Consider the following 8,395-nt stretch of genomic DNA (forward strand, 5'->3'; position numbering starts at 1 on the left):
CAAGAAGACAAATGTGTCTAAAGTGTATATTGTGTGTGTGTGTGTGTGTAATAAAAATAATGAGTAGACTGATGTCAAGCCTTTAGTTTTATTTTTTAACCTCCCTTTCCACTCGCCTTTGCCTTTCCTGTTTTTACTACAACTACAAGCCACTGGCCAGAATCCCGGGACTCAAAAGCAGGACGATGGGAGGGTAGCAGAACTAATACGTCCGATTGAGTGTACCACCAATGCCAAGGGTCCCTGTGACCTGAAGGACAATTCCACGAGTCCCTGGGACCCGAAGGACAATGTCGCGGGTCCTAGGGACCCGAAGGACAACAACACGTGTCCCCGTGACCCAAAAGGACAACGCCACGGGTCCATGTGACCCGAAAGAACAATGCCACGGGTCCCTAGGACCCAAAGGACAACGTCCAGGGTCCCCGGGACCCGAAGGACAAGTGCCACGGGTCCCAAGGACCCATAAGGTCAATGCCACGGGTCCCTGGAACCCGAAAGACAACGTCAAGGGTCCTCGGGACCCGAAGGACAATGCCACGGGTCCCAGGGACCCGAAGGACAATGCCACGGGTCCCAAGAACCCATAAGGCCAATGCCACGGTCCCTGGAACCCAAAGGACAAACGTCAAGGGTGCCCGTGACCCGAAGGACAATGCCACGGGTCCCAAGGACCCATAAGGCCAATGCCAAGGTCCCTGGAACCCGAAGGACAACGTCATGGTCCCCTGGACCCGAAGGACAATGCCACGGGTCCTTGGGACCCGCAAGGCCAATGCCACGGGTCCTATGGACCCGAAGGACAACGGCAAGGGTCCCCGGGACCCAAAGGACAACGTCAAGGGTCCTATGACCCGAAGGACAATGTAAAGGGTCCTATGGACCCGAGGGACAATGGCAAGGGTCCTATGGACCCGAAGGACAACGTAAAGGGTCCCCGGGACCCGAAGGACAATGCCACAGGTCCTTGGGACCCGCAAGGCCAATGCCACGGGTCCTATGGACCCGAAGGACAATGTCAAGGGTCCCCGGGACCCAAGGACCCTTGACGTGGTCCTTTGGGTCCCCGGACCCAAAGTACAACGCCACTGGTCCCGGGGACTCCCGAAGGGACAAAACACAACACTATGGGTAAAACTGCACGGGTCCCCAGGACCCGAAGGACAACAAAAGGGTTAAGAAGTGCCTGGCTAGCTCAGTCGGTAGAGCATGAGACTCTTAATCTCAGGGTCGTGGGTTCGAGCCCCACGTTGGGCTGTGGTGTTTAGAGAGTAGGAATGCCTGAGTTCTGCACTGTATAATGTGGCTGTATTGGGTCTGTCAATCGCAAGAATAGCAGTTCCATCCCAGTGTAAAAATCCCTGTAATTTACCAGACTAAAATGTGCCTGCATTCTACAATCATGGCCTGTGCTGAACTCCTGTTCCTCAGATCAAACTAAAGTCTGGTGACAATGCATGTTCAAATTCTAAAACTTCAACCTGTTGTCTAGAACTGCAGCTTAACATTCTAGAAGTACAATGTACCATTTTAGAACTGTAATTAACAGTTTTGGACCGCAACTCTTGAAATTCTACAACTTCAACCTATTGTTCCAGAACTGCAACTTAACATTCCAGGACTGCAGGTTAACATTCATATTCGTAAAAAGGAAATGCAGCTTGAGTCAGTTTCCCGATATCATTTGCCAACAGGAACATTTGATACCAATATTATTACCAAAACACAGACTTGATTTTGCCAGTAAAAAGTAATAGTAATATTGTGATGATTTGCCAAATAGGTGACACTTTCTCGTCCATCACACTCAATAAATAAACCAGATTATTCAATCCATAACTCCACCTCTATGCAAAGTAGTCTCATCCAGGACTATCGCACCACCCTAAGGGAGAATCATAAACCTAGACCAACGAACAAGGAGAGTCCTGTCCTGCTCGTTTGTTCCTCACATTTTTACCCAGTTTTTTCTATTGCGTGCAGTCGAAGCAGGATATGAAAAATTGCCAACACATTGCTTGCTCCTAATCTGTGTTAAATTACTGGATTTTAAATTACAGATTAGGGTTTTAACAGCTCCTGCCATCAGGGCTCGTTCGGGAGTTGAACCCGGGACCTCTCACACCCGAAGCAAGAATCATACACTAGACCAACGAGCCACTTAAAAGCTATTTAAGTCTAGTAGACTGTCATGGGGTGCTTTCATGGCTCCACGGCCCGATTCAGCTTTCCGATCTCATTTGACAACAGGAAACATTTGATACAAAATTGCAAGAGTACCTCATACCTTTTACCAGGTTCAGGTGGTTAATAGTTATGGTCAAATGAAGCTTCATTAAGCTTCTGAACAGTGGTCTTCATTTTGGGTTCAAATCCCACTTCTGACAAAAATTGTTTTCATTTGGAACTAACATCTAAGACATGATATTGGGAATTAAGAACTAGCAGTTCTTTGTATTCAAGAGGACATGAATGTGCACGAGAAACGCAATTGCAAGTACCGCGCCGCGTTTTGTGAGCATCTTTATTGTCACCACATATAAAGTTACTGACTGTGATTTACTGAAGGGTTTTGGTAAAAGTTATCTTCTTTTGTAAAACTTTGGGTTGTGCACAAAACAGGAGAAAAGGTTCTTTGTTGCATCCAGGCTGTTATGTAACAGATAAAAAGCGCAAATTGACATCATTCCATCCAATACGGACCAGACGGGGTGACAGATAGATTTTAAAATCCTTACAGATAAACAGTCATCGTAGCTGTTTGCAGGATTTCCGCAAAATTTACCGAGATTAAACTGGGCCGTATAGTGACGATTATAGGAAAAGAGAGAAGTACTTCCACTCGTTGTTACCTGGCGTTGCTATGGGTAACAAGAGTTCACAGTCACACGTTTCCTTAGGGGCCCGTAGTGGATGAAATGGTAAAACATTTGGCCCTGGATGCATAGAATGCCTGCCATATTGAGCGACAAAATTTAGGTGTCCTGAAAAAAGGTTCTTTAACTCTATCTCCCACACTTCTTCTTTTTGATTCTTGTTATGTGTCGGCAAGAAGTATTATCTTTGGGGTCGTCTGTCCATCTCTACATCAGAATCAGAAATACTTTATAGATCCCCGAAGGGAAACTCTGGAAAAAAGTGCTCCTTCGAGCCAGATTTGAACCAGCAACCGAAGGATTTCAACTTTATGCCTCTACAGTCCTCCGCTCTACCAACTGAGCTATCGAAGGGAGCTACTACAGGATCCCCTGGAGGGAAACAAAAACATTCACATAAAATCGTAGATCAATTGACAAGTATCCCACCCAGAAAAGAGATTCTAGCCATTTTTCAGTCAGGGGGAGTCCTGTCGTCTCAGCCGCTGTCCACGGCCCATGAAAATTGGCAAGGCTCTTGCTTCTATTATTTAGCTGCTGTTAAGAATCTGAGTCTAGTTGAGGACAGCATATTTGTTTTTAACAAGTACAAAGGCTTGGCTAAACAGCAAAGCCCACCAAAAATAGTTTATACTCATTGGCTTTCCCCTCCAAGGAAGTCTTTAGTAAAAGGCAAAGACTTGTGCGTTATAAAGAGAAACCAGAGTGAGTACAGCCGTCTGCTCGAGAGCAGCAGAAAACCCTAGTCGACCCAGTCCAAACCATCGCGGTAAGCCTCACTGGGTGTCCAAACTAAAATGATAAGAGGAAACATGGTAGACTCCTTACTGATGTTTATATCTGTACTCACAATGCCCTGTTTTAAAACACCAGCCAATCTCAAGTGTCAAATGTGAATAATCACTGTGTGAGTAATCAGGAAGCTCACATAAAAGATAGTTGCAAGGTCTACCAAATGTTTAACTTTAAAACCCGTAAGCGGTTGGAACCTTGGTTGCCACAGATTCCTGAACCTGAAGGTCAGAAAAGCGGAGCAGAGTGGCCCAGCGGAAGCGTGCTGGGCCCATAACCCAGAGGTCGATGGATCGAAACCATCCTCTGCTAATTACTGTGCTTTGTTTCAAATCAAGCCTATTTCCTGTTTGTTGATGTTTAACAATGCATCTGTGTCTGAAGTGAAATCTCTGCAATTGCATAATACAATAAATATGCTACACAACGGTACAAGTACATAAATACAGTAAAATAGAGACTGTAAAACATGTACATTTAAAGTGCTTGTTGTGCTGGCTGATAGTCTGAGGTATAAAAGAGAGAGCATACCGCTTAGTTTGTGTCACAGGAGGTCTTAGTCTACCACTACGTTCTATAACCCTACCAGTCAGATTACCACAGGAGGTAATATCTTCTGCAGCTCTTTTAAAGACTCTACCATAATACCTGCTGGAGATGTCTTGTCCTCATACATGGAAAGCATGAGCTCTACCACTGAGCTACATCCCCTGAAGATCTTCAGATTTTTTTTACTTTTTTCTGAGATAGACTTAGACTTATCTTTATTAATCCTTTTGGGATAACTCCCGCAAGGAAATTGAAATATCACTAATTAAAAGAAGAAACCTGGGTAAAACATGTAATGTTAATGTTGTTTATGACTTCAAAACCTGTAAATGCAACTGCGGTGGCTGGAAATCAAACCTGGGCAAAATGATTGTACTGCTATGGTATAAGTATAAATCATAGTTGAAAAGTAACACACCTGTTGCCTTTCTGCTGGACAATACAATGTTCACTGCAAATTTTGCAACACAGACTGAAAATAAATGATAGGAGATGCATTGGTGGAGATGGGCTGCTTCCACTACTTCTGAGATAACACTGTCTTTGCTACCACTCTGGAGGAACCCCTCTCGTTGTCAGCAGGATTCAAACCTGCGCGGGGAGACCTCATGGGATTTCTAGTCCATCGCCTTAACCGCTTGGCCACAGCTACCTGCAATTTAGTGCCAGACCTATTGGAACAAATGTTCATAAACTTTTCGATTGGTTATTAGAAGTTACCAGACACTGACAAAGTGCAAATCGTAGTGCACTTCCTGTGTCTGTGGATCCTCATGGAGGCAGCTTGATTGATTGATATGCTCCCTTTTTTGTACCATAACAGAGATCTAATGTTTTATCAAATTGGGTTGTGCAAGTAACCTTTCTGGTTACTTCTTGACAAATAAAAGAAAGTACCCACAACAAAATTTACTGCAACGGCTAGTGGGTCAACTGCTTGGAAGGCACCAATGCTCTATAACTATACCACCATCACTGGACAACACAGTCGATGTCCTTAAAGTTGGATTTTTCCTTTTATATTAACTTAAGGCATTAAGATCAATTTCCAAAACAATGATTTTTTAAATTCCTCTTTTTAGCAGAGATGGCAAAAGTACTCACTGCCCGTACTCAAGTAGAAGTACAGAAATTGTGTTAAAAAATAATCTGGTAAAAGTTGAAGTACTGATTTAACTTCTTTACTCAAGTAAAAGTAACAAAGTAAGGGCTTAGAAATTTACTTAAAGTATAAAAGTAAAAGTAGCCTTATTAATGACAAAGCTACTTGGACCAGACAGATGTTACTAGAGAGCTGCTGAGAATCTTCAGTGGACATGGAGAAAAGACTCTTTATTCGTTATTCTTTATATGCCATTGCCTACATTTTAAATGGCCGTCTGCCAATAGGCCTAAAACATATAAAAACATAGCCTATTTATATTGACAGAGACTGGGACTCCAGGTTAATAAGATTCTGTCTAAGTAGCAAGATATGAATTTAGCTGTGATTTTGTGACAAGTCTGTGTATATTCCCATCTAATTAGATTCAATTTGGTATTGACGACAAAAAAATAATAACTAACTCCCGTGAAATTATTTGAATTTAGTGAGGACTAGATTAGGACTGGATTTAAAGCTGATTCTGGTTTCCAACTTGGCCCAGGTGTGTCTGTTAAAACACAGACAGAGACGACTTCTCTCTGTTGATGCTTTATCTAGCATCAGGATAAACATGGGGGGGTAGCTCTGCTATGGCTGTGTGTGTGGTAATAAAAGAAATAAATAACATTGTAAAGGCTACCATACACAATGCATAGGAATAATATATGCTAGTAGATAATAACAATAAACCCACTATTAATTACATTATCTTAATGAGCAAGGAGGTTCAACAATCGCCACGTGCATTGTATTGTTCTTACATGTCAATTGAATTCAAATATTTGGCAGAACATTTCTGAACTGATGATGTATCAGTCATTTTGCTGGTGATTTCTTGGTCACAGCAACAAGCTTGATCATTGACATACAGTTGCACGCCACGTATCACAAAACTGTTGGGTATGACATTATGTATTTGCTTGTATTACATCAAGTGACCTGCATACCAATGACTGCAAAGATTAATATGCATATGGTTTGCAAAACTGTACCTTCTAATATAGGTAAGGCCACTTAGGGCTCATACATCCTAGAGATGGCTCTCTCCAGGTTATTTAAGCAACAAACGTCCCATGTTGGACTTGAACTTCTATCCTTTCAGTTAACAACCGACCGCGCTGACCTATTGCTCCACAGAGACTGCGCCTGGCTGAAGTTTTATGAGCGCCAGCTTGATCTTTAAGCTACAAGCATTTGCTTTATGGCCTTTTGAGGTTGTGCTGCACATGTATGCTTATCAGGCTATTTTCCTGTTACTCAGAAATTGGAGAAGCTGCCTCTGTGGTCTTCTGCAGAAGGATAAATCCCAGAGTTGGATCACTCCAGGGAGCTCGATCTTTAAGCCAGAAGCATTTGCTTTATGTGAGCTTTGCTAACTGTGAGAAACTGTCACAAACGCAGATGCGAGGTGATGCAGCGGCGTCTAGAAGCTGAGGAGACAGGCTTAATTGCGGGTGGTGGAACATGTCTATGTCTGTGGATCCTCATGGAGGCAGCTTGATTGATTGTTATGTTCCCTTATTTGTGCGATATAACAGAGATCTAATGTTTTATCAAACCTGGTTGGGAGAGTAACCTTTCTGGTTACTTCTTGACAGATAAAGTAAGTAACGTCACTCAAAGAAAGTTACTGGCTGGGAACCAAAGCCATATCAACTGCAACACATCTGGGCATTGAGAATGAAAATAAATGCTCAGAGATGCATCAGTGGCTTCCAGTAACTATTTGATATTATAGTATTGTCCATGAAGGTACATCTGCCATTTGTTATAATGAGATGTATGACCACAATTAAAGAGCGCCTCTCCTTGTTGCAGGATTTGAACCTGCGAAGAGAGACCCCAATGGATTTCAAGTCCATCGCCTTAACCACTCGGCCACAACAACCTGAAAAGCAGTGCAATACTGATTTGCACTAATATTTACACTGACTCACGAAAAAAACACGAGTAAAATTAAAAAACACTGCATAAACTTTGCTACCGTGTGTTTATTTAAATATGGTACACTTTACATGTAGGTGTATACTTTACTGCAAATTAAACTGAGATGTCAGGGTTTCAATCTCCACCTCTGAAAAGTCCTGCTTCTTAGCCGGATTACGTCCGGCCATGTCGTAAATAGTAGGGGCGAGGACTCAAAACCGAGAATATATTGGGGTGTGATATTTTAATTGTTGTGATTGTTGTGTGCCTTTAATATCACACATGTGGATATAATGAAAGAAACTGCCTAGCAAACTCTATTGAAGGTTCCATGGTGTAATGGTTAGCACTCTGGACTCTGAATCCAGTGATCTGAGTTCAAATCTCGGTGGAACCTGGTTTTAAGCCACAGCACAGGTGAAAACATTCAACCTTTCAACTTTCCACATCTAGTTTAAAGTAAGCTTATGTTGGTGGGGGCATGTTGAGGAGTCACCTGGTTGTTAATGTAACTTGAAGGACCTCCAAATTTGACAGTATTGACTGGAAGTGATAGACTTTGAGTTGCATGGGGGATACAAACTTTGTATTCAGTCTCATAATCACCATAAAAATAAGCTATCATTGAAATTTGAACTTGTGTTGCTGCAGTCTGAGTATACAGTGTTCATCCTGAATGGGCCAGTATAGAGCATCAGAATTGCTTGATGAATGGTCTATTAGCTTTGGAACAACCCACAGCTCTCCATTGTCAGATATGGGTGGGGTAGTGGGCAGTGTGTCCAACCCCTTTCTGTGTAAAAAAAACAACTAAAGAAGTCTCTTGGATGAGAGACAAAACTTTTGCGGAGAATCTTTTACCAAGTCCAGTTGCCCTTGGCCTAGTTGTGAACTTTTGGGGTAATAACATGGATCAGGAACCAAAACGGACACATCTGGACTCAATGTGGGCATTGTACAGCAATATTTTACACGTTTAGACCATGAAGACAGTTATCAGTATATTTCCCATCTGGCAGGTATATCTGTGGACACAGTTGGACATTTTGAAGATAATTGCACAATGTTGACCCAATTGTCAGTCTATTTCCCATCTGGCAGGGACATT

General features: G+C 42.6%; 4 non-coding genes across 4 annotated transcripts; 2 read left to right on the forward strand and 2 right to left on the reverse strand.

The window, feature by feature from the left end:
• Window positions 1–1,184: 1,184 nt before the first annotated feature.
• On the forward strand, window positions 1,185–1,257 carry trnak-cuu (transfer RNA lysine (anticodon CUU)). The gene has a single exon. It is a non-coding gene; the product is annotated as a tRNA-Lys (tRNA).
• A 2,215-nt stretch (window positions 1,258–3,472) lies between these two features.
• On the reverse strand, window positions 3,473–3,585 carry LOC116681234 (U5 spliceosomal RNA). The gene has a single exon (XR_004329989.1). It is a non-coding gene; the product is annotated as a U5 spliceosomal RNA (small nuclear RNA).
• A 3,584-nt stretch (window positions 3,586–7,169) lies between these two features.
• trnas-uga (transfer RNA serine (anticodon UGA)) lies at window positions 7,170–7,248 on the reverse strand. Its single transcript has one exon. It is a non-coding gene; the product is annotated as a tRNA-Ser (tRNA).
• Window positions 7,249–7,612: 364 nt separating this feature from the next.
• Window positions 7,613–7,684, forward strand: trnaq-cug (transfer RNA glutamine (anticodon CUG)). Its single transcript has one exon. It is a non-coding gene; the product is annotated as a tRNA-Gln (tRNA).
• Window positions 7,685–8,395: the final 711 nt, after the last annotated feature.

Source organism: Etheostoma spectabile, unplaced genomic scaffold (assembly GCF_008692095.1).
Source record: "Etheostoma spectabile isolate EspeVRDwgs_2016 unplaced genomic scaffold, UIUC_Espe_1.0 scaffold00018596, whole genome shotgun sequence".
Classification (NCBI taxonomy): domain Eukaryota; kingdom Metazoa; phylum Chordata; class Actinopteri; order Perciformes; family Percidae; genus Etheostoma; species Etheostoma spectabile.